This window comes from Panthera uncia, chromosome D4, assembly GCF_023721935.1.
Source record: "Panthera uncia isolate 11264 chromosome D4, Puncia_PCG_1.0, whole genome shotgun sequence".
Classification (NCBI taxonomy): Eukaryota; Metazoa; Chordata; class Mammalia; order Carnivora; family Felidae; genus Panthera; species Panthera uncia.
In genome coordinates this window covers 18,934,807-18,961,170 of record NC_064807.1, presented here as the reverse complement: position 1 = coordinate 18,961,170, position 26,364 = coordinate 18,934,807, and the positions used below count along the sequence as shown (strand labels likewise).

Genomic DNA, 26,364 nt, shown 5'->3' with positions numbered 1-26,364 from the left:
GAAGACAAATCTGGAATATCTGATATAGTCTACTTATATATCAGCTGTTAGATAGATTTTCTGACAACTAATTTAAAAAATTGGGTATCAAAGCATATTTCTCCATGAGAAGGCAAACCATAAATTTTGTGGTTTAGACTTGTAGGGCATATTTAGAGCTCAATTAAGTTGACTTGCATTGAATTTAAGAGCTTCTAATGCAAATGAAGTCACCATGCATTTTATATGAGGTTGCCATTAAGATAGTCAGATATTCAAACTAACAGTATTGGAATGTGCTTTATAGATTAGGGATGTTTTAATATTATAGTAGGGAAATAATAAAAATTAATTCCACCTAAAATCTACCTCTTCTCTCTTTTGTTTCAGATCTCCTAGCTTTTGAAAAGTTATAGAAACAAAATAAATTATTTCCATACCTTCTGTTGGGGTTACATGGATTAAGAATTTTCCATCTTAGGGGCGCCTGGGTGGCTCGGTCGGTTAAGCGTCCGACTTCGGCTCAGGTCATGTCTCACGGTTTGTGAGTTTGAGCCCGGCATCGGGCTCTGTGCTGACAGCTCGGAGCCTGGAGCGTACTTTGGATTCTGTGTCTCCTTCTATCTCTGCCTCTCCCCCACTTGTTCTCTGTCACTCTCTGTCTCTCAAAAATAAATAAATGTAAAAAAAAATAAAAAAAAAAAGAATTTTCCATCTTCATTTTTTAGGAATTGTTCTTCTACTTCTGGGCCTTTTGCCAGATCATTGTCCTCTGTCACTCAAAAGTCCAAGAGTCTTAAAAAAAAAAAATCACAAAATATATTTCCGTGTTTCTAATTCTTTGTTTTCAGAATAAAACTCAGTCCTATAAAGCAAGATACGTAGCATTTGGTGACCTTAGTCCTTCCAATCAATCATTGACTCAGGTGTGTGTGACGTAAATGCCAGAAGCCCAATGGGAAACATTCACGTTCTCGTGGAAATGAAAGCAATTGACTTGTGAGTTTTAAGTGTTTCTTGCGTGGTTCAACTTTGCAGAGGACAATGGCAGGAAAAAAACGAAGAGAGGCAAACCAAGAGGGAATGGAATTCTGAAAGGAGCTAAGAAGGTAATGGGTAGGATGGTGAAGACAAGAGGATGGAGTGTTGGAAAGTTGATTCTCACAGCAGTTCCGTCTTGTGCTGCTTGTTGCCCTGCTGGTCCCCATCAAGGACCGTACTATTTATTATTACAACATGTCTGACTTGAGGCCTTTGCTGGCGTTTGAGGCCGTTTCCATTCCACAGTGGTTTCCTACCTTGAATATATTCTTTCTGCTGTGGTGAGAAATAGCACTGACAGAAAAAGGGTAAAACGGAAGCGTGTATCTCTTGAAGTGATCGATTTACTGTGGTGAGCCTCCTAAGTCACCAGAGCGTCCCAGCACCTGCTTTACGGCGAAGGGTTCTCCGACTGAGCAAGGGCTATGCCAGCTGCAAGGGCTGAACAGCCATATGTCAACTATAAACGGCAAATATTCTCAAACGAGTGGAGAAGCAAAAATTTTTTGTTTCACTTTGTGCAGACTCTATTGTGGAGATTGAAAGCAGTTTCTATTGCTTGAGTGTGTAAGTTGCCTTGAAATCCGAAATTAACAGGACTCTATCAAATACATGTCGAAGGAAATTCATTTGGCATTGAGATAACTGACTCCAGTAGAGATTTGCTTTTGTACATATAAAAAAAGGTCAACATGGAGGTATGTGAGGAATGCTTTCTTAGGTCATGTGTGTCTAAGAAAGCAAGCAAATAAACATCTTCTCTTTGTGTGCTGAAAGGCCGGAAGCACCGTCTGTTGGCATACCACAACTACTCTCAACTTCTGTGAGTCCGTTTTTCAGGACCTCTGTCATCTAGAAAACTGGCTAGGCAAAGGTTTTGGATTCCAACTCCTTTTTATACTTAGACTGCTGGCCCAAAGACAGAACTTGTGATAACGTTAGGTTTACACACGTGTGTGCTTGTCTGCGTGTGCTCACAACCCCCCGTGAGTTTCTTCAGATGCTCAGGGGAAAGTGTGGAAAGCCTGATGCCTTTGGGAAGGACTCAGGAAAAAAGCTCAAAAGAAACTCATTTTCCATAAAAATCCTATAAACCCGTGAGGCCCTGAATACCTCCAGAATAAAAGCACAACTCAGAGTTTGCAGGAAATCTTTCCAACCTTCTAGTTATCAAAATACCATGAACATATGTGGGCACAGAGTTTTCATTAGCTTTTGTAAATAACCAATCCGGAATATGTGTAAGTTTCATATAAATAGAGACATGGTTTAGGAAAAACTCAGACTTTACTCAAGTCATTTATGAGATTTAAAAAATGATTTTCAGAAGGGAATGTACATTACACTTACGATAAAAAGAAGTGAGGGGAAAAAGGGCATCTTTTTTTTTTTTTTGTACAAATGTGATGTCATGTATCAAAACATTTTCAGCAGTAGTACTGGATGAAAAGAAAATTAGTAGTAATGTATTAAAACAATGTTTTAGCAAGCTGTTGGTAGCAGAAACACCCGATTCTAATTGGCTTCAGCAAGGAGGAAATTAATTCTTTCATGTAACCAGTGGTCCAGAGGTAGAGAAGGCTCCAGATGTCCCAGTGCAGTGCTCTGGTTCTCAGTGGCTCCTGCTTCTGTGAGATTCTTTTTGCTTTACGCTCATAGCAGCACCAGCCACACTTTCCAACTCCTTATCTGGATGTAGCAAAAGCAGAGACAGAAAGGTCTCTTTCTTCTGGCGTTTTCCTTTTTGGGAGCAAGGCACACTTCCCCAGTGCCCCTCCAACATATAGCCACCACCAGTATCAACATTCAATCCTGTTTTGAGTCTGAGAGTCAGACCTGCCTCCGGGGTCGGTTCACTTGACGGGGAACCAGACCTTGGACATAGTGATCGTCTCATTCAGGATTCACACGTGAACTGAGAGCAAGGTCACCCACCATCCCTTGAAGTGTGTGATGGGACAGACACACTAGCTTTGCTAGCAAGGGTTAAGGGGGAGTGGGTGTTGAGTAGGCAACCAGAGGTATCTGGTACATGATGGAACATGATGGAAAAGCCTGAGTTCTTAAAAACACGATAAAATGTGTCTATCAAATGAAATCTTTGGTTTTCTAGGTTACTTTAAAAATTAATATTTTTGTAGGTAGTTATTTTTGTAAAGAGAAGATACATTTTGCTAAAAAATAAGAATTTATCTTGAAAAATATCCTGAATAGAGCAATTACAGCATTTGGCACTGGGTTGGGGTTGAACATCATTTTATCTTTTTCACCAAGAGTGAGGGAGTTGGAAGTCCGTAGCTGAAACTCATCTTTGATCTGTTTGGGACAGCTGTTGGCTTCCTTGCTAAATCTCATGAAGTAATGTCCAGATGAAATACGAGTATTTAGACTTGAATCAGCTTTCAAAAAAGTCACTCGTATTGTTCTTGAAAGAGGGTTTGGCAGTGAGATTAGTGAGAAAGATACTATTGTGTCTTCATAGAATCTTGCAATGTGTGGATTTTTGACAAAACTTTGGGGTCTCCCATCATTGTCACTAGAATGATAATGGCAACATCTCTCCTTTATTCATCACCTGCATGTTCTGCCAGGCCCCATGCCCAATGAGTGGTATGTTCATCTTTTTTAAAAAAAATGTTTCCTTATTTTGAGAGACAGAGAGAGAGAGAGAGAGAGCGCAGGGGAGGGGCAGAGAGAGAGAGGGAGAGAGAGAATTCCAAGCAGAGCACAGAGCCCAACGTTGGGCTTGATCCCACGAACCGTGAGATCATGACCTGAGCTGAAATCAAGAGTTGGATGCTTAACTGACTGAGGTGCACCCCCCACTTTTTTTTTTAATTAAATTTTTTTTAATGTTTGTTTATTTTTGAGATAGTGAGAGAGAGACCGAGTGCGAGCTGGGGAGGGGCATAGAGAGAGGGAGACACAGAATCTGAAGCAGGCTCCAGGCTCTGAGCTGTCAGCACCAGAGCCTGACGCAGGGCTGGAATTTACGAACCGTGAGATCATGACCTGAGCCAAAGTCTGATGCTTAACCGACCTAGCTGCCCAGGTGCCCCCATTTTTTTAAAGGAGGAAACCTACCTGGTCCATGCTCCCATCCTACAAGGGTGGCAGGTGGGCATGGAAACCAGGGCTGTCCAATCTTGACGCCCGTGTTTCCAATATATCATCTTCCTTCAAAAGAAGAAACATGAAAAGGAGTGATTCTGGCCTCTATCGATGGAAAGGTGCTTAATCCAGTCCCTGGGCAGATGAATCACATGCTCCAGCATGCCTTTTGGTTGCAGTGTGGAACACAAGCTCTACTATTTGCAGTGTGGCAGGTGTTAAAGGAAGTTCCCTTTCCCTGTCTCCCTCCCTCCCAGTTAATTCTTCTCACTGCAATTGGTTATCCTGTTCAAGAAAATGCAGCTTTATTACTGCTCTGCTGAGAGCCATCTGGGGGCTTCCTATGGGAGTAGAAGCTAGACTTGTAGAGGATGTACTTGTCTACCTTCTCTGTCCCTGCCTCCCTCCCCTCCATTCCCTGACACTGTCACCTTTTACTCTTCTCTTTCTCCACTCTGCTCCTCGTTCCATCCCGCTTACTGTTCCTCGAACCCATCAGCACTTCCGTTCCATTTTCAGGACTTCGCCTTTGAGGTATGTCCATCCCGGACTGCTCCCCCAGCAGTTCCCTGTTCATTTATGGGCCTGGTGTTTGTCTCCACCTACTAGAAGCTCCGTGAGAGGTTTTATCTGGTTTTGTGTACTGCTAGACCCCATGTGCCGGAATGGGACCCAACACGATGGCTTAGTAAATACTATTGGCCAGATGATTGAGTGAGCGATTCGTCCACAGACCACAGCCCTGGCTGTGGACCCTGAGGGAGATTGACAGGAACACAGCATTGCTTACTTGGCAGACCTCCTAAATTTAGATGCCTCTGTCAGGTGAGGGATGTTCAGCCCTTCCCTATCACCTGGGGTGAATCACAGTTTTGTGGTTTTGTTCGGCATCTTATAGTCTGACATTCCTCAAAACGTGTAGATGTAATTCTTAACTGTGAGAAAACTTTTCCAGTCTGGCTTCAAGCATTGCAGAAGTCTTGAAGGCAGTCACCCAGAAGCTTCCATATGTCGATGACTGTGCAGACCCAGAGAAACACTCCAGATAATATTGACCCTTATGTAGTTTTTGCATGGTGCTGCTCGTAGATGATAAGCCCAGTGAAGGCAGAGCTTCATATCCAATTGATACTGTTTCTGCTCCCCCAGCAGCATGATGGCCGACCAAGAAGAGAAAACTAAGTCAGACTAACCAGCCACAAAGAACACGGGTAGAACAGGTGAGTCGCATTTCCAGACGAAAGATGCATAAGGCAACGGTAGTAACCAGCTTTGACAGATTGAACCTTTGCACCTTTGCACCCCGAGTAGCGTCTATCGCTTAGACAATATTTCTGGGGTGCCTGGCTGGCTCGGTTCGTAGAGCATGCAACTCTTGATCTTTGGGTTGTAAGTTCGAGCCCCATGTTGGGTTCTGTGGAGTTTACTTAAAAGAATAAATCAGATCTTAAAATTTCTTTGACCATGTGCCAGATACTGCGTTAAGAGCTAGGCATATAGTGAGAGAAAACAGAGTATCCTCATGAATCTTGCAGGCAAGTAGGAGAAGCAGACATTTAACCAGGACACACGTAAATAAATGAAAACCCATGATCAAAACTCTGAGGAAAAAGAAAAAAAAGTAGGCAGTGGGTGAGGGAGTCATGCTGGAACAGGCCAGGGTGGACCTCTTGTAGAAACTCAAGGCATGACCTTTGAGTAGGTGTGAGAGTCCTGCTTTCAGGAGATTGTTTCGTGGCTTTCATTAGCAGTAGTCACAGGGAACCTCGAAGGTCAAATCTGGATCTCTGTAACAGGGTCCATAACATTGGGAAGTTTAATAAGATGCAGAGGTTCTAGAAAGAGAATGGCAGTTTGTATCAGGCAAGCAGTGTTGCTTAGGGCAACAGGATTCTGTTGCATGGAGTGTGTGTGTGTGTGTGTGTGTGCAAATAGCACGTGTGACCAGGATATTGAGGCAGCAGCTATGGGACGAGGGGAAGGAGTGGCGGCGGCTGTAATCCACACGGTGGAAGAATAAGCAAATACTGATGCGGGATGTACTGCAATGCCAGGAAATTCCGGGAGATAGCCACGGCAGTAGAGGTGGTTTATACTTTTTGGTCTCCGTGTTTCAAATCGTAAGGCTGTGTCAAGTCAGACTGTTAGAGGAAAACACAAAAATAGAAAAAAAAAAAGTCTTCATGCCATATCAACAAGATCAAAGTTGGTTTAAATTTTGCATTGAATGATGGCGGTTTTTAAAAATTCGCTTGCGCTAATCTAGCAACACCCGGTTGCTTATAGTGTTTTTGCACTGTTAATCCCTTGTACCTGTTAATAGCATGTAATGAGTGGCATACAGCTCGTCTTTAGTCTGTGGAATATGGGTTCTGCAAAGATGACTGCTCACAATTAATTTCTTCAGCTTCTTCCATCGTCTCAAGTGATACGGGTTTCTATAGGAGGAAAACCAAACAAACCCAAACCTCCACAGACTCTTGTGAAAACCATTTTAGAGCAACTAGTTTATGTCCACACCATAGAATTGCCATTTCTTTGCCATGGTGTCCGGTGTCAGGACCCGCAAATGGTAGCCGACTTGATGTCGAATTCTCTGCCTTCTCCCCTGAGCTCTCAGATGCCTGAATCCAGCCAGGCGTGAGGATCCTTCCATTATTGACTCAGAAGCTTGGTCCCTTTGTCGGCTTCAGTGGTCAGTCAGGCCGTTTTTCTCCCTGGCTCTGCTCAGGGTGTAGAAGGAAGCCCTGCATCATAGCACCTGCATTCCTGAGATGCGTCTGTTAAAACTGCAGCTCCCCCGAGAAGGCTGCTGCACGTAACACTCCAGGATCCGCATGGGGTTAGCGCTGCGGCTCAGTTCCTACAGGTCCTGGGGACGCCGTAATTATCATGACTTCATCCCACACATTTGAACATTATTGTGATAAGTCTGTGATGGCAGAGAGCTTCAGAAGCTTAAACAAATCTACTTCAGGGCTCTAGCCTATACTTACAAATATTACCTAAAAGGTTACTCATAGCTAGCTTTTTTTCTTTCCTTCTTCAAATTTTGACCCAATTTCTTTTCAGAATAGACTGGCAATTTACCTGTCTGTTCTCCATGGGCCAACTTTTAGGGATGTGATGTTGTGTGAAGGGAGTTTTTTTCATGATGTTGAAAAAAAGATCTTTTAAGACAGTAAAGCATATTAATTTGTAGATTTCTTTTTTTAATGTTTATTTTTGAGAGAGAGAGAGAGGGAGAGAGAAAATATGAGTGGGGGAGGGGCGGAGAGAGAGGGAGACACAGAATCCAAAGCAGACTCCAGGCTCTGAGCTGTCAGCACAGAGCCCGAGTCGGGGCTCGAACTCATGAACAGTGAGATCATGGCCTGAGCCAAAGTTGGAACCTTAACCGACTGAGCCACCCAGGCTCCCCGGTAGAAGTGTTCTAAAGAAAATAAAAATGTAATGAATTTATCCTTTTCAGAATCTTACATGTTCCAAGGACTTGGCTAACGATTTCATCAGTAAGGCTCTTCATAATAGTTCTACGGGTAATTGACCTGAGAGGTTCGACAACTTCCTGGTGGTGCCCTGCTTGGATACCTGACCACTTGTTGTTTTTCTATTTGCATTAAGGCAGTGACCAAGATGATTTTTGAGGGGAGGGAGATATTCCTTGGAGGACAGGATAAAAGGTTAGTCTTTACTATTTTTGGTGTTCCCCCCCACTGCTGAGCACAGTGACCCATGTGCTGCGGATCCCAGTCAAGCCTGCTGTCCCCGACATTAAGTTCAGACTGTGACTTCCCAGGGAAGAATCTCCCTGACTAAGAGAGTGGGTCAGGGTGAAAGGTCCCTTGAGTCACCAAACTCTTCTGTTGATGATAGCAAAGCCAAGACCAGACGTGCCGGTGATGCTGATTTTCCGAGCATCGGTCACTAACACATTTGCTGGGTTTCCATAAAATGCGAGAAAGTGATCACAGACCGACTGCTCATAAATCCGCCAAACCCCCTACAGGCGGAGGGCCTTGAGAGAAAGAAGCTAAGGGCACAGCTGCCAACTGAGGAGTGAGGCAAATAGCTCTTTGAAGAGGCCCAAGGCCACACCATTCTCCCAGGGTCCCCTGGAGAAGTGAGGGGTGAGGCTGGCTGGCTGTGTGAGGAGACGTCTCCCAGCAGGCTGAGAATGGAAGGGCTGTGGACATGCCCGAGGCTACCCACAGAGGAATTTGGAAGTGAGTAAATAGTCACATCTGCACATTCCCTTAGAAGATTTTTCACAGCTTGAACTGGCTACTAAAAGGTAGGCACCCCCCTTTTAAAGAACGTTTTAAAAAAACAAGGATGCAGTTGCTTTCTGTGAAAGTATGCTTGCTGTTGATGTTCAGCTCTCTCTAAATGTATATTAAGTAAATGTTACTACCATATGCGAGTATGTGAGTATTCTATTAGCTGTTAAGTTAAATTAGCTGTTAAGTTAAAACCAAAATGCCTGTCCCTATGTAGAAGGTGTGGAAAGAAACACAGTTTCTTTGGTATTTGGTCCTTCAGTATGGCAGAGTGCAGAGTTGAAATATTTGAAGAGTTCAGGCATTGGTATATTATGCAGGTACCAGTTGGAGACCCACATACATCTTTTCTTTATGACGCTTCTCCCAAACACGTTTCTCTTGTTAACACTTAGATTTGGTTTTGGGTTTTGGTGTTTTAGACCAAACACTGGATTTAGGTCAAGGATTCATTAATGAGAATGCATTTTTCACTACTGCCCAATGAATATTTGATGGCATTTTTGTTGCCTTGAAATGGTAAGATGCTGTAAATACCTCTGAACAAACTTTTCAAGAAGTTCATATTACTTCTCAGAAAAGCTGACGTTCGCCTAACCATGATAAGGCAGGGCTGTAGTCTCCCTCCTCCTCTTGGGTATATCGGTCTCTTATATTCAGCCAACTCCATGAAAAGGTGTAGAATTTCCCATGAGGTTTCAGGAGCCCATAGTGTTATTACCATAATTGATCGGTCTTTAACCTACCCACTTCTTTTTTTTTTTTTTTTTTTTTAACATTTATTTATTTTTGAGACAGAGAGAGACAGAGCATGAACGGGGGAGGGTCAGAGAGAGGGAGACACAGAATCTGAAACAGGCTCCAGGCTTTGAGCTGTCAGCACAAAGCCTGACGCGGGGCTTGAACTCACGGCCCGCGAGATCATGACCTGAGCCGAAGTCGGCCACTTAACCAACTGAGCCACCCAGGCGCCCCTAACCTACCCACTTCTTAAATAAGAAGATTCACTTTTTATTTTTTCTTTTTGCCAACACCTGCAGTCAGATGGTTCCCTGTTTTGTTTTGTTTTTTTTTTTAATAGTGTGTGTCAGAAGTGGCTCCTTATAAAGACTAGGATCATTTCCTTTTCATAAAGCTTTCTGAGAATAGTGATGCTGCTTTGCTAAAAATGTCTCTTCTGCAGAAGAAACTTTCCCTAAGCACGCAAACACGATGAGTGTGTGTGAAATGTGGCCAGTAACGGTAGCCATACTTGGCAGAGGCGAGTGACAGGAGTGAACAGCAGGTTTGTGCGTTGTCGGCCTGGGAGGGTTTAGATGTGGCCCAGCCTCCAGGTGGGAACCTGAACCGCATCCCAAGAGACGTGCCTACCTCAGGAGGCTAAACACAGAAACACTCTCCTCAAACCTAGCGAGTCAGTTAATTGTTGGATTTATAATTCCATAATTGAGACTCACTCTTATGGATGGTTAGGCAGTTAACTAGCCATATGGAAGTGATGTGGAATTCTAATCAAGGTGGAATTGAATAGCAGGGTAGAAACTCGGCAGGTCCGTGGCTTCTGTGCTGTGGGAAAAAGGGATCTGGACCAAGGATGAATACCTGGTTAATAAGGTCTTGAGAAGTGCCTGATAGCTTTTTCTTTAAGACTAGGGATGCAAGATAGAACTATGAAACACGAGAAAAATGAGATTTAAGTTGAGATTGGCAAAAGGGGTATTTTATTTTTATTTAAAAAATGTTTATTTATTTATTTTGAGAGAGATGGAGAGAGTGCAAGTGGGAGAGGAGCAGACAGAGGGAGAGAGAGAATCCCAAGCAGCCTCCATGCTCAGCACGGAGCCCAATGCGGGGCTTGATCCCGTGACCCTGAGATCATGACCTGAGCTGGAATCGAGAGTGAGATACTTCCCCGGGTGAGCCACCCAGGCACCCGGGGATAACACCACATCAGCCCACTGGACTTTTACTTGGTCTCTAAAACAGAACATATAAGCTGGGAGTGGATGACCAGCTATGAACTGACTTGGGTCACGGTAAATGTGATTTTTGTCCCTCTACATTTACACCTGCCTCAGTCTGCTTTGGGGTCCTGTAGCCGTCCCTGCCTCCTGCCATCAAGGCTCCCCGGCTGTGCTGTTTGGCAGGATTGGATTTTGTCAGTTGCCTCCCACAAAGGAAATGCTCAGGAGGCATATGTTGCAGTGCCTTTCCGAAATAGTTGAAGATGTCACCTTCATAAACAAAAGGACTGGATTTATTTTCTTTCTCCCTTCCCTTCTTTTGATGATCAAAAGACAGAACATTTTAAGTACTCTCCATCCCCCCCCCACCCCCATCTTGACTGATTGGAAGAAATACTGTTACATGGCAGAATATTGGCAGTGAGTAGAAATACAAAGCAAGTTTAACATTAACCTTATGGAGGAACAGTGCAAGACCAATGGAATGATGAAAGAAAAGGCTTACTAATAATATTACATACTAGTATAATTAAATAAATATGGAAAATTTCATGCATTTAGATGGTGGTCTAGATCCTAACACTTAACCACTCACTTTCAAACAGAAGCTATTTTGGTAAGCACGTAGGAGTCTAGTAATATTTTTTGGCTAGAAATCATTTAAAGTTTACATCACTGTATAGCATGGATTAAGCAGGTGCAAGGAAATTGAAGAAGAGAATGTTTAGATTTCAGAAAGTGAATTCCATGTAACTGTGAGAGGTGGAGCTTGGATTAGTGCCACAGTTTTGTGGAAGACGCTTTAGTGACACCGTGTTTCTGTGCCTGATTCTTATACACACACACACACACACACACACACACACACACAGGTACAACATGTGGGAGTATTCATTGTCCAGAATTCTAGAATTCATAATTTTGCAACCAGATATGAATCCTAGAATTCATAATTTTGCAACAGTGATTCATGCAAAATCTTTTTCTTTTTTTTTAAACCATATATTTGAATAAATTGTCAATTATGGATTTTTTTTCTTTTTTACTAGCAAAGTGGTATCTTTTGGAATGACTTCTTAATTGTCCACGGTAAGGTTTATATCTTGCTGGTCAAAACATCATAACATACTAAGGTCAAGTTCAGAATTATAATCAAAGAAGGTACTTAAAATTTTTTTTTCCAGGGAGTCTGATTATAAAAGAATTTTGTAGTACCATTACCCGTAACCAAATTTTTGTCTAGTATTGTATGTCTTGTCTTCATTTTGTACATTTCTTTTAGTTTTATGATTAGATTCTTAGTAATATCTGCCTGCCACTCCCCCTTTCTTTCCCTTCCTAGGATCTGAATAAATACAGCTTGATGCGTGGTCTTCATTTATTGTAGCTAATTAGAGAGATTCTTGATCCTGGACATGTAAGGTCTGGTGTTATCAAGCACTGATTTATAAGCTACAGGGACTGTCCTTTGTTTATGTTATACACACCATCTCTTCCCAGTACCCCTGCAAAAGAGGTGGTGTTACGTCTGTTTACAGATCAGGAAATAGGTTCGGAGAGCTTCAGGGACTCCTCCAAAGTGTCCGGTCAGGCCGCAAGAAACATAGTTTATCCAGGATTTAAACTCAGCTGTGTCTTACCCCCACACCATGGCTCTTTTTACTGTGCTGCATTGCTTTTCCTGTAACTTTTGCCTGTTTCAGAAATTAATTTATCTCCTGGAACAAGCAATTTTTTCTCTCTGCTAGGTGTTGTGACCTATTTTCTGTTTCATAAGATTTGCCACGGACATAATTTAAGACAGTCTACGTTTTTAGTTTTTCAATATGTTGTTGGTGTTTTGTTTTGAGCAAATAAACAGTAACAACAATCAGATAGTCCAGAAGCTAAATCATTGAGCCAGACTTCACACAGGAGAAACAAAGAGCTGGTAGCCATGCCAAGTGAGTTATCTCTTGCACCAGGTGCCAGTCCTTCCCTCGGGCATACGCCTTGGAGCCTTTGGGCCTCAGGAGTGCTTGTTATTGGCTTAATTATTTAGCTCAATAACTGTTCCCTTGTGCTTTCACAGTTGTACACTTCTGTATTAGAAAGGGATAAATATCTGATTGTGGTGAGGCCGTGCGAATGTAGTTTTGGTGAAAAAAAGTGGATAATAAAGTAATTGTTGCATATGTTTTTTTAAAATATGTAGCAATAAGGAGCGCCTGGGTGGCTCAGTCGCTTAAGCCTCCGACTCTTGATTTCGCCTCAGGTCATGATCTTCCATTTTGTGAGTTCCAGCCCCGAGTAGGGCTCTGTGCTCACTGCCCGGAGTCTTCTTGGGTTTCTCTTCCCCTCTCTATCTGCCCCTCCCCTGTTCGCACACTATGTCTCTCTCAAAATTAAATAAATAAACTAAAAAAAAAAAAAAAGTGAAAATAAAAGCAATCTAAGGTGTGGTATTATATAATTTTGAGCATTTAATGGAATGTAAGAAAAGAGAACCCATTTAACCCTGAGGTTTAGCCAAGTTCACAGTCTTAGAATTGTATTTCCTTCTCCAGGAGTTGAGACCTGCTCTTGATCCTGCAGGAAGTCCAATTTACGTAATCATAATGTTGTAAATGTAGCTAAATAGTCTACTGGTTAATCTCCACACAAGACAAGACGTAATTATAACTATAGAGAAAACAAACCAAGGCTTAAAAACCTGGCAGTGCAGAAAGAGTCCCTTCTTTCCACTGACAGAAGTCCATGGCTAGACCGCAGGAAGAAAAGAGGCTGTAGAGGATGCTAATTTGTTTCGAGATGCTAATTTCTTTCTCTTACATGGTGGGATGTCAAGATACACTGTGCAAGGCTGCTGAAACAAGAAACAGAGCTGACCAATTGAAGAGCTAAAAATAGCATAATCAAGAAAACTAGGGGAGAATTAGAGGTGAAGGAAGTGTGAATGAGTTAGATATGAGGGAGGCAGGCAGGCCGAGGTTGACAAATCAAGAAGAGAGACCAGCCTATTATTTGGTTAAGCTGATAACCACAAAGAGTGTAAAAACAATAATAACGGAAAGGAGTGGAAATGGGGACCGTGGGCCCAGGGACACTTACTTACCACTTACTATCACCTGGTTCTGTTTGGAAAAACTTAACTGCCTATGCATTACTTTTAAGATGATTTAAGAGAGAAGATTTTAGTAATTGTGGATGCAGAGTCTCAAGAATACCTTTCCACACTATTCCATTGCCACTATTACCAAGCCACCAAGGACTGCTGTGGCTAATGGCGGAAGGCTTTGGCCAGCGGTAGGTTGGGGTGGGGTGGCGAAGGACTTAGGTCCACAGTCACATTCAAGTCTTGAGCTGGATTCATGTGGCAGAAAACTACCAGCCTTCCTCAAACGCGCAAGGTCAGAGGCTCTGCGACCAGACCGTGCCTGCCAGGAAAGCTCAGGACCTGTTCTCTGTAACGCTCCTGCCGCCATGGGATCCTGCTTCGTAATGTAGGATGCTACAGCCATTCTGGAGAATAGATGCCTGCATTGACTGCCTTTGTTTTCTCTGGTCTGAGGAGTGGCCCAGCTTCAGGGCACCGACTTCCTTCCAGGAACTTCCTGCAAGGGAAAATTTCGACTTTTCTGCATGAACACTCCAAATGCCTGTGGGTTGAACAATGGCCACAGCAGTTGTTTTTCAAGGGACTTGGTTTTGTTTTGACCTTGAGAAGTGTGGATTGTTGTGTTCATGGCGCCTCCAGGTGGGCAGTCAAGGAAGGGCGTCTTGGTGGGGTGGGAGCCGCTGGAGAATGAGGACCTGACTGGGCCATTTTCCCTTTTAGCCCTGGTCTGAGTGGTCCTGGGAATAGCAGTTCCGTGACAGGGTTTGGGATGGGAAATGGAGTCCAGGGAACAGCTGGGGAAGGAACTTACTGTGGAGTTCCTGCCAGTAGCTCAAGGATGCTTCCTGGTTCAGAAGGTTGTGGAAATAGATGCCTTTATCTGTTGTCCCTCTCTCCAGGCAAATTTGTAAGTAATCCCATGTTTTGAAATAAAGGAAATACAAGGGAGTATTCTGAGGTTCCCTCAGCAGCTGGAAAACCTTGCCTAAAATTGTAGTTGCGCATTTTCCTGTCAGGAGTTGGGTTACTGTGGATTTAGTCCCGGGCTGCAAAGTGAGACGCCACCATGATTGGAGTGGATGGTTTTCAGTGAGTGGCACCCTCTGGGTGGGGACTTTGGCAAACTAAAATCTCACAGCTCATTGAAGTTGCTGTTCAGTTTCAGCTGTTGCCACGTATGGAGAGCAGGCTTGACAGAGCTTCCGGTTTTTCAAGAAAAACAAGGACTCTGGATTTATAAGTGAAATCCCTTGTATTTCAAACGTTACCAACTAATGAAAAGGAAACGAAATGACTGCCTAGACTTTTAGAAGCCATTTATTGGTTGGTAAAGTCTGAGAACCTCCAGCTCTTTCCTCCGGTTAGGACTCTAACTCTTGTCTCCCCGTAGTTCTTCTGTCTGGATTGTTGAAAATGAGCTGTACTTCTGCTGGGCACTTTCTCTGTCTTGCATCTTGTCCCCAGAGCGTTTCAATGACACTCCCTCACCTACAAGATAATGTAAGTTAGAAGTAGGCAAGCAAGTCAAAACAACTGTATGAAGAAAAGTGGAACCAGAATGAACTTGTATATGCCTGTCTGTGAGCCTGTCAGTGGAGCTCACATTGGGCATGGAACTTCGTAGCAACTTGCTCAACACGGAAGCCACAAACCTTATCACCTCAACAATTTGTGATGTCCTTTAAACAAACTGTTCAGCAGAGGTTGATGCCAAGATCAGAGGATACTTCCTAGAGGGTCTTCAGAGGAATCGTATCAGAGGCAAAGCCCTCATGGCAGTGTGGGTTTTATAGGACTTGTTCTTTTTTGTTGTCCTTTATGAAAAGAATGATCCCAGGGGTGCCTGGGTGGCTCAGTCACTTAAGCGCCCGACCTTAGCTCAGGTCATGATCTCGTGGTTCATGAGTTTGAGCCCCGGGGTCGGGCTCTGTGCTGACAGTGAGGAGCCTGGAGCCTGCTTCAGGTTCTGTGGCTCCCTCTGTCTCTGCCCCTCCCCTGCTTGCACTCTATTTCTCTCTCAGAAATAAATAAATATTTTAAAAAATTAAAAAAAAGAAAAGAGTGAACCCAGTTAGCACTAATGTGTGGTTTAGGAAATGAGATAATGAGGAGGGCTGAGCTGTACGTAAAAGCCTCCTGGTGGCCTAACTTAAGCAGGTGGGGAGAGGGGTGGTGGTGGAAGATGGAATGTTTTGGGAGACAAGTACTGGCAGCGGAACCTTGGCTAAGTTGCTTTATTTTTCTACACCTCAGTTTCCTCATCCATGAAATGGGCATGTTTATATAACGTGATCACTCTCGTAAGACAATTGTGGGGCTTAAATGATTTAGTTCAAATAAGGCACTCATTGCAATTCCTGGTATCCAGCAAGCATTCCTTGAATGTGATGACTTAGAGACATTGCTAGCAGTGAGAACTTAATCGTCAACATGATTAAATGTGGCTGTCACGATTTTTTTACAGGACTTAAAATGTTTTTGTTTGCCATAAAATAGTTTTACTTAACACTCAATCCCTGATCACCAAAAACATGTTTAGTACCTATGTACAAAGTGTTTTGCAAGGGTTGGTGGGACGGCCCCTGGTCTCAAGGAACTTGTATTTTGATTAACGTGATAAATACTCATGAAGAGTATGAGACAGCATGTACCAAGGGCCATCCCAGCACGGCTGTGGCCATTCAGAGAAGGCTTGTCACGGTGATCTGACTGACACCAGAATAAGGTTTCACACACTGATGGTTGACTTTATTATTTTCAGACTAGACTTTTGTAGTTTGAATCATTCTAAACACTGTACAAGAACATTTCCAGCTATGGGGCGCCTGGATGGCTCAGTCAGTTGAGCGTCTGACTTCAGCTCAGGTCGTGATCTCACGGTTCCTGGGTTGGAGCCCTGCATCTGGCTTGCTGCTGTCAGGCAGAGCCCGCTTCAGATCCTCTGTTCCCCCCCCCCCCCGCCCCTCCCCTCTCTTGTGCATTCTCTCTCTCTTTCTCTCTCTCAAAAATAAAAAACATTAAAAAAGAATATTTCCAGCTATGTAACAAAGTACAGTGGGGATTTACCTCAGTGCTTTTGTATGAATCATTACAGGAGAGAGTGTAACAACAGCAATTAACCGTGCTTTGCAATTTGTATTAATTTAACGTTGTCATGGGTAATTTAGGTTGGGTCATCATATGCATATTGTAGCATTACAGAGAGGACTCTTAGCTGGCCTTGGGGTACACAGAGAGATGGAGTTCTGGGTTACAGGCATGGCTAGGCACCCCGATTGAAAATATAAACCCTGGAGTAGAACCCAGAACCCCTGGGCTCTCCCATTAGTGGCCCCTATGGCCTGGGGGAAGTTAGGTGGCCTCTCAGCGCCTCGGTTTTATCATCTAGGAGTTGGGATATGATTGTACTAGTGTCTGTTTCGTAAGGCGTGCTGTAAAGATTACATGACTAAGTGTCTTTGAAGTCCTTGGAACAGTGTCTGGCAAAAGTAAGCACGGCATGTGTTAGTTATTATCATCGGTCTCTCTTGGAACAATCAATATTTAATTTTTAAAGACTGCTGTCTGGTCTGACTTGGGCATGCGGCCTGTAGTTTCAGAACAGAACACAGCTGACTGTGCACAAGGGGATAGAAGCTCGTAACTTTATGGCACTCTGGACCTCATTAGCTCTGTGACTATGGACACTCGGGAGGGAATTGGGAGGGTTCCTGTTTCAGGCCCAGAAGCTGGAAGCTTAGCTCCAGCTCACTGGCTCTGTGATCCAAGGCCAGTTCTTCAGTCCCTTAAAACCCTTTGTCTGTATCTGTAAAACATGCCTCACCTCTCCTTCTTCACGTGTTGAATTTTCATCCTCTTGGAAAGCACTGGGGGCAGGTAATGGCTGAGAAATAGGTAGGTGAGTGGGTTATATTCTTAAAATGCTATTAAAAATTAAAGGAGGGGCGCCTGGGTGGCTCAGTTGGTTTAGCGTCCAACTTTGGCTCAGGTCATGATTTCCTGGTCCATGAGTTCCAGCTCTGCGTCGGGCTCTGTGCTAACAGCTCGGAGCCTGGAGCCTGCTTTGGATTCTGTGTCTCTGTGTGTCTGCCCCTCCCCTGTTTGTGTGTGCGCTCTCTCTCTCTCTTTCTCTCTCTCTCCCCCTCTCTCTCTCAAAAATAAGTAAACATTAAAAAAATTGTTTTAAACTTAAAGGAGATGTAAATGTAACTACTAAATATTATTGATTTGATTTCAGGTTTTCATAGGAATCCAAACATACAGTATTGATTGTGTGAGATAATGAAATTTTACCTTATTATCTTATAGGAACCCAATAACAACTTTCATTGATTGCTCAGTTTTTGTGTTTCCTAGGTTCCCCACTTTTCCATCAAAGAAGTGGCTTGAATTTCAATGTGCTTTTTGAACCCTTCCCAGTGAAGTTCTGTTCTTTGTGTCGACAGCCAGCCCTCCCACACATTAGCGTGGCTCTCATTCACATCTGGTGGCTTCTGAGGTCTCCTTTTTGGGGAGTTGCTCAGCCATGAGAGTTGTGGAGAGATGGAGACATACATAGGCTACATATATATTTGTGACTGAAAATGCATGCATGACATCATGACTTCTCTTTATCTTTTAGTTTTTAATGTTTATTTATTTTTGAGGGAGGGAGGGGGAGAGAGAGAGACAGACAGACAGACAGACAGACCAAGCGTGAGCAGGGGCAGGGCAGAGAGAGAGGGAGACATAGGATCCGAAGCAGGCTCTAGGCTCAGAGCTGTCAGCACAGAGCCCGACGTGGGGCTCGAACTCATGAACCACGAGATCATGACCTGAGCCAAAGTCGGTGCTTAACTGTTGGAGCCACCGAGGCACCCCTCATAACTTCTCTTTTGGAGCAGTTCATTTCAGTTTTCCTTAAAAAAAATTCCTGGCCATTTTCACACGATTATTCTTCAAGTGAAATTTATAATTCTTTTGTCAACTCCTTAAAAAACACTGGTATTTTGAATGTGAATGCACTAAATAGATAGATTAATTTGGGGGAAATCCACGCTTTTACAATCCCGGAACATGGTATGCTTCCCCCGGTCTCCCCTTTTAAAACACCTCCTCTGATTTTATTTTTTTTTTACCTCAGTAAGTGAAATCTTATACTTGTATTTCTATGGGTCCTACACTTTTCCTGTTAAATTTATTTCTAGATATTTTATATTTTGTTTTTGATTGCTGTAGTGAACAGACTGTTCTTAAATTACATCTTGTAACTGGTGTTTGCCGATTATAGAAGAGCTGTTGATTTTTGTACATTTATAAGTGGGCTTAAAAGCTCGTTTACTAAATTGCCTAAAAATGGGAACTGATGTCGCCTGCATTTGTTCTGTTCATGAACACAGGAAAAAAAGAGTCTGAAGAACATATAGTTTTGTTTTATTTTATCAAACTCTAAAATCCACCCTGGTCTCTATTTTTGTCACTGTTGTATCCCTAGCACCTACCTCAGGATTTACCATGGTACATACTGTGTAAACATTTGTGGAATATTTCTTAATTTTCTTAATTGTGTAATAGTTTTTCAGTAGTTTGTCTTTTTCAAGAATAGCAATTATATCATCCCTGAATCATAACAATTTTGTCTTGTTTCTAGTATGTGTTTCTTTCATTCTTTGATTTTAATTTTTTTTCCAACCTTTTGGCTCCTTTTGCCCGGTTTACCCAGCTCCTACCCTCTGCCCCCTGCCTCTGGAAACCACCAATCTGTTGACTGTATGAGTTTCTTGGGTTTGTTGTTGTTGTTTAAATTCCACCTGTGAGGTCAATTACAGTATTTGTCTTTCTCTGACGTACTTTACTTAGCATAATGCCCTCAGATCTATCCATGTTGTTGCAAATGGCAAGATTTCATTCCTTTTTTTTAATGTTCATTTATTTATTTTGAGACGGAGAGAGACACAGACAGTGAGGGAGAGAGAGAATCCCAAGCAGACTCTGTGCTGTCAGCGCAGAGCCTGATGCAAGGCGTGATCTCATGAATTGTGAGATCATGACCTGAGCTGAAATCAAGAGTCAGATGCTTAACTGACTGAGCCACCCAGGTGCCCTCATTCTTTTTTTTTTTTTTTTTTTAAATGAATGAGTAGTATTACATTGTGTGTGTGTGTGTGTGTGTGTGTGTGTGTGTGTGTGTGTGTATCACATTGTCTTTAACCATTCACCCATTGATGAATACTTAGGTTGTTTCCATATCTTGGCTATTGTAAATAATGCTGCAGTGAATATAGGGATATATATGTCTTTGTGAATTAGTGTTTTTGTTTTCTTTGGGTAATTTCCCAGTAGTGGAATTACTGGGTTATATGGTAGTTCCATTTTTAATTTTTTACGAACCTCCATACTGTTTTCCAGAGTAGCTGCCCTAATTTGCATTCCAGTGCACAAGGGGTCCCTTTTGTCCACATCCTTGCCAACATTTGGTATTTCTTACCTTTTGGTAATAGCTGGGATGAACACAGGTGTTTTACTTCCATTCTAATTCTTAGTATTTTGGCTAGAACTTGCAGTACACTGTTCAGTGATACTCACCATAGTAGGCATCCTTATTTTGGTCCTGAATTTCATGGAATATCTTTAGTGTTTTACTATTAGAATTTGAGAATGATTTTTTTTAAATTGTAGTTACTTGTACTCTCGGTTTACTAGAATTATTTTGCTTTAAAATCCGAAATAGAGTCAATACTTCTATATTGAGGTGATTATTTGTCCAACTTTGACGTATGTGATAACTTATTTCTATATGTATGCTAATATTACAGTATTCTTGAATTACTAGAATAACTCATCATGCTAGTAATACATTACCAAATCTAATTTGCTATCTTTTTATGATTTTATGTCTATATTCATAAACTAGAATTTCTTTAGTATTTTTTGTTTGTTATGCTAACCTGGTTAAAACTTTTTTCCATTTTTTTTTCTGTGTGCTATGATAGAATTTATGTAGGAATTACTTGGTCCTCATTAAAGGTTTGGCAGAACTCACTTGTAAAACTGACACCAGCAGCAGCCTTAAATTTATTATTTTCCTTTCTTATTATTTAATACAGGGCACATATTAAATAATTAAAAAACTTAGAATGTAACAGATGGCCAGTAAGTAGGCCAATCACCTGAATTCCTACTCTTCAGTGAAAAGCAGTTACAAACCTTCTGGTTTGTTTCTTTCTAAGCCTTTTTCCTATGTGTAAACACACACAAATATACATAAATTACATAGGTCATTTTAACCGATGTCATTCTACATGTTTAATATTTTGAACACTTTTCTACGTCAGAATTAACCTGCATCATTTTCATGGGTTATGTAATATTTCATGATCTAAATATTTATTAATTTATTTAGCTAGTTTTCTTTTTTTTTTTTTTTATAATTTTTTTTTTCAACGTTTTTTATTTATTTTTGGGACCGAGAGAGACAGAGCATGAACGGGGGAGGGTCAGAGAGAGAGGGAGACACAGAATCGGAAACAGGCTCCAGGCTCCAAGCCATCAGCCCAGAGCCTGACGCGGGGCTCGAACTCACGGACCGCGAGATCGTGACCTGGCTGAAGTCGGACGCTTAACCGACTGCGCCACCCAGGCGCCCCTATTTAGCTAGTTTTCGATTTGTGACTATTTAGCTGTATCTCTATTCTTTACTACATAAAATGCTGAGCAGTCCTTCCTATATAGACATCTTTGCTTAATTATCTGATTTTTTTCCCCCTTGTGGCAAAAGTCCTACAAATGTAATTACTGGATCAAAAGGTAATGAATATTTTTAAGTACACATTTTGTCAAATTGCCTTTCAGAAAAGTTCAATTTCCAGTGTGGGCGGGTGTCATTTATCTTTATCACTGATACATTTATAAAAGAAAAGCACGCGATAATAATTTAGCATGTGACCACAGGAGGGCCCATCTCCCTGGAATGGACGAGGAGGAGCTCCAGCCTGGCAGGCGCTGATATTAACCTGGTTAATCTAATTAATTGCAATGTACTTAGCAGCCTTGGGCATTCAGGCTACACATGGAACTGGCATCAAGCCAGGCCTCAGAGATTTCAAGACTGGCTGCCAGTTCCACATTACTGTCCCTTTCACCTGCTCAAGGGCTGGGAACCAACCTGTATTGTGTTTGCCTTGCTACCCTTCCTTCCTTGGGAGTACCAGAAGAAAACCCAAAACTTTGGAATGACACTTTATATGTATGTATGTATACATATATACATCTTATATGTATATATATGATGTATATATGTTTTATCAAAGTAAAATTTGTTACATTAGAAAAAAATTCAAGGAATATAAAAGTAAAAGTATATAAAACAGAGATGGGGGGGGCGGGGTGCCTGGCTGGCTCAGTTGATGGAACATGTGACTCTTGATTTTGGGGTTGTCTGAATTTGAGCCTCATGTTGGGTTATAAGAGATTGCTTCAAAATAAAATCTGAAACACACACAACAGAGATGGGAAATTTTAACCCCACTTTGCAGAAACGGGGTGTCATTTGCAGTTTGGCATCTGTTGTTCCAGGCTTTGGTTTGTTGGTTGTTTTCTTTGCAGAAATGTAAATTGGAGGGCGACTATCTTCTGACCATTGATAACAGGGAAACTGACATGCACTGAAATGGAGCTTTGGTTACTTTATCATATTTGATTTCATGACATTCCTCCCACTAAGGGTATGCTACTTTATACTTGGGGAAATATTAATTCAAGGTTGTTAGGTAGTAAGTGGCAGAGCTTGGATTCAGGCCAAAGTCTGTTTCCATGAGGCTCATTCCTATTTCAGAGGCCCTGTCTAAACTTGAACTAATCACAGTAGCCATTAACCACATGTGACAGTTTAAATTTAATTAAAATTAGATAACAAATTTAAAATTCAGTCCCTCAATTGTACTACCATTCAAATGCTCGATAGGCACATGTGGATAGTCACTACTAAAGAACATAGATAAACACTAGATAGATGACATTTGCATCTTTGTACAAAGTTCTGTTTGACAAAGATGGAATCACGGAAGTCTGAAAAACCATGAATATAGAGCTTTTTAAAAACAGTTTTTATTTAAATTGCAGTCAGTGAACACAGTGTAATATTAGTTTCCGATGTACAATATAGTGATTCACATTTCCATACATCACTTGGTGCTCATCAGAGCAAGCACTGTCTTTAATCCCCATCACCTGTTTCCCCTCCCCCACCCCCCCCCCCCCGTAACCATCAGTTTGTTCTCTAGTTAAGAGTTTGTTTCTTGGTTTGCCTCCCTCTCTTTTTTCCCCTTTGCTCGTTTGTTTTGTTTCTTGGATTCCACATATGAGTGAAATCATCCGTTATTTGTCTTTTGCTGACCAAATTATTTCACTTAGCATGATCCTCACTAGTTCCATCCATGTCGTTGCAAATGGCAAGATTTCATTCTTTTTTATGGCTGAATAATATTCCATTACACATTCCATATATATGTGTGTGTGTGTATATATATGGCCCCTTGGGCTGTTTCCATAATTTGGCTATTGTAGATAATGCTGCAATAAACATTGGGGTGCGCGCATCTCTTTGAATTAGTATTTTTGTATTCTTTGGGTAAAAGTAGTGTGATTGCTGGATCATAGGGTAGTTCTATTTTTAACTGTTGGAGGACCCTCCATACTGTTTCCCAGAATGGCTGCACCAGTTTGCATTCCTACCAAGAGTGTAAATTCCGTTTGTTTTCATAATATCCTTGCCAACACATGTTGTTTCCTGTGTTGTTGAGTTTAGCCATTCTGACAGGTGTGAGGTGATAGCTCATTGTAGTTTTGATTTGCATTTCCCTGATGATTAGTGATGTTAGTATCTTTTCATGTGTCTGTTGGCCATCTGTATATTTTCTTTGGAAAAATATCTTGTCTCTTCATGTCTTCTGCCCACTTTTAATTGGATTATTCATTTTTTGGGTGTTGAATTTTATCTCTATATATTTTGGATACTAACCCTTTACTGGATATATGTCATTTGCAAATATCTTCCCCCATTCCATATGTTGCCTTTTAGTTTTATTGATTGTTTCCTTCCCTGTGCCGAAGCTTTTTCTTTTGATGTAGTCCCAATAGTTTATTTTTTGCTTTCGTTTACATTGCCTCAGGAGCCATATCCAGAAAGAAGTTGCCATGGCCGATGTTAGAGACATTGCAGCCTTTGCTGTCTCCTAGGATTTTTAGGTTTCAGGCCTCACATTTAGGTCTTTCATCCATTTCGAATTTATTCCTGGGTGTGCTGTAAGAAAGTGGTCCACCTTCATTCTTTTGCATGTCGCTGTTCAGTTTTCCCAGCACCATTTGTTGAAGAGACTGTCTTGTTCCCATTGGATATTCTTTTCTGCTTTGTTGAAGACTAATTGGCCATACAGTTGTGGGTTCATTTCTGGGTTTTTTAATTCTGTTCTATTGATCTATGTGTCTGTTTCTGTGCCAATACCATACTGTTTTCATTACTACAGCTTTGTAATACAGCTTAAAGTCTGGAATCATGATGCCTCCTGCTTTGCTTTTCTTTTTCAAGATTGCTTTGGCTATTCGGGTTCTTTTGTGGCTCCATACAAACTTTAGGATTGATTGCTCGAGCTCTGTGAAAAATATCGTTGGCATTTTGATAGGGATTGCATTAAAGGTGTAGCTGGGACTTTTTTTTGTTTGTTTGTTTGTTTTAAGCTCTGTTCTAGCACGTTTAGTAGATTCTCAGATTCTAGATTTGGAAAGATAGCACTGGAAACTTTCTTGTTAAGAATAGGACAAACCTGGTAGGTCCAAAATTTACAAATGAATTAGTGATCACTGGTTATGTTTTTAACCCTCTGCTGGGACTGGGATACAGATGTTCTAAGAAATACATTCTCTGCAAATTCGAATGTATCTGAGAGTGGAACATCCAGAACATGTACACACCTCCCCTTTTCCCTTTTTTCCTTTTCCCCCCAAACAGTGAGGGTAATGTGATTCTTTTCTTACAGCATATGTGTAAAACCAGCAGAATGGGAGATGAATCCCTGCCACCACCCCAAGTTTTCTCTGTGGGCTACGGGTGCTGCCTTAGAAAGGCTCCAAATGCTTCTTTTGCTGGCCTGTGCACTGGGCCTGTTGCTGCATAGTAAAACTGGGAAAGAAAGCCCATGTTGGGGCAGAGGCAATGCAGGTTGGTCCTATGTAACACCTGCTTGAGAAAACACTCCTTCGTTTGCCTTAGATCTCAATACATGAATATGATGCCTTCACATCTTTACACTAAGAACTGCCTCAGATTTCCTGGAAAATGCATTGGATTGAACTGTTGGTATGGCTAGAAAGTAAGGTAGGATGTTCTCCAGAGCTGTTGAAACTATTGAAAAACATTTTGTTGTATAATATTTAGTATACTAGTAAAACTCTTGGTGTATATTACGTGTGTGTGTGCGCACATCTCTGCTATCCGTTTTCCCTTTCACTGAATGACTGACTACTGGGCATCTCAGTGATTTATTACCTCCCATGGACATTTATATTTTATGACTTTTCTGTTTACAAGTTGGCCTTGATTTTATTCTTCAACATCAGGCAGTGTTAAACCAGTGTATCAGACTAATTGTATAGGGAGGCAAGATCTTGGGCAGTAAACAAGTTAATTCCTGAGTTTAAATTGGAAACTTTGATGGTTGCATTAACTTTCAGGCCAGCAGAAATTCTTAAATTGCTGCTTTAGGGCCCTGGATGGCAATTCGGGTGTGTTAGGAAATTACAGGGAATCACAGGAGTGTGAAATCATTTAGAGCGCCACGGTTGTATTTCCCACCTGTGGGTGGCAAGGCCAATGGGAACATTTGGGGGGTTGAGTGAGACAGAATGGGTTGCTTGACTGCCTTATGAAGGCATTACTGTGTTCCCCAGCACTTAGAAGGAACAGACCTGGGCAGGAGATAACACTCCAGGGCGAGCCTCAGAAAGGACATTTCTTCAAGGAGAAGTGCTGTCCTATCATGATGTGTCCGAAATATTTCATTATTCATTATTAATTATTAATATTTTATTTTATCTTGTGCCCTGCGACCATCCATCACTGGAGAGAAGCATGTGGTCCTTCCATAGAGGCACTTTCTGGTGGCATTTCTTCCCCCCAAGGCTCTGTGAGAGCGGAATAATCTTGCCTGTAGGAGGTGATCTCCCAGAAGGTCCCTGCACTGAAGAATTACGCAGTCAACTCTGACTCTGGTTTTTTCCCTGAGTCCTCTTTAAGAGGGCCGGCATAGTAGTGTCTCTGCTTTGGCAAACAGCATTCTTTCCTTTGGTTTGGTACACTTATGAAGATTAATTTGGAATGAAATGTAATTGAAGGCCAATTACATCTGATGGTCAGATCTATTAGAACAGAGCCATGTTGTTGATTGGGAAATGGAAAGCATTGGAAATAGTGTCTGGGAAATACGTTAAAGGCATCAAATGTCACTGCCTCCTTGTGTAACAGCCTAGTTTAAATGGCTTTTTCTTTTGTTGTCGCATTAGGTAGATTCAGGTAGACTTCACAGAGTCTAAGCGGAAGGAAACATGGTAAATGAACACTTGGGCATTTTGATAAATTTATTATCATTGGTAGAAGAATTAGGAAAAGCTTAAAGGAAATCTTTCCTTTTTGATTTTTCTGCAGAGAAAAGAGGGAAATGATACCCCCCTTATGAATTTAGTGGTTCATGTAGTCCATAGGGACTTGATTTTGTCTGAAGTGGTCCTCAAATACTTAATACTAAGCAAACGGCATCCTTGGTGTCTTTGTTTCTGCCTTTCTGCGGAAACAAAGTATATCCACTAAGTCACCGCACCTGGGACAGGGACAGCTTCCAGCTCAGTAGCTCCTTTGTTGGGT

The 26,364-nt window shown here is 41.8% G+C and overlaps 1 protein-coding gene and 1 long non-coding RNA gene across 4 annotated transcripts in view; one reads left to right on the top strand and one right to left on the bottom strand.

Annotated features, from left to right (window-relative positions):
- The window catches only part of GNAQ (G protein subunit alpha q), a 354,951-nt gene that overhangs the window by 71,964 nt on the left and 256,623 nt on the right, over positions 1-26,364 (top strand). The window contains exon 1 of one of the 3 annotated variants that reach the window (XM_049633997.1): positions 4,104-5,351. The exons of the other annotated variants lie outside the window; for them this stretch is intronic. The gene's annotated coding sequence lies outside the window, so the exon portion shown is untranslated. Of the gene's footprint in view, positions 1-4,103; positions 5,352-26,364 lie in introns of those variants that run through there. 3 annotated transcript variants of the gene reach the window in all.
- LOC125925281 (uncharacterized) lies at positions 8,972-9,476 on the bottom strand. The gene is made up of 2 exons (XR_007458767.1): positions 9,391-9,476; positions 8,972-9,153 (listed from the first exon to the last, which is right to left on the bottom strand). It is a non-coding gene; the product is annotated as an uncharacterized LOC125925281 (long non-coding RNA).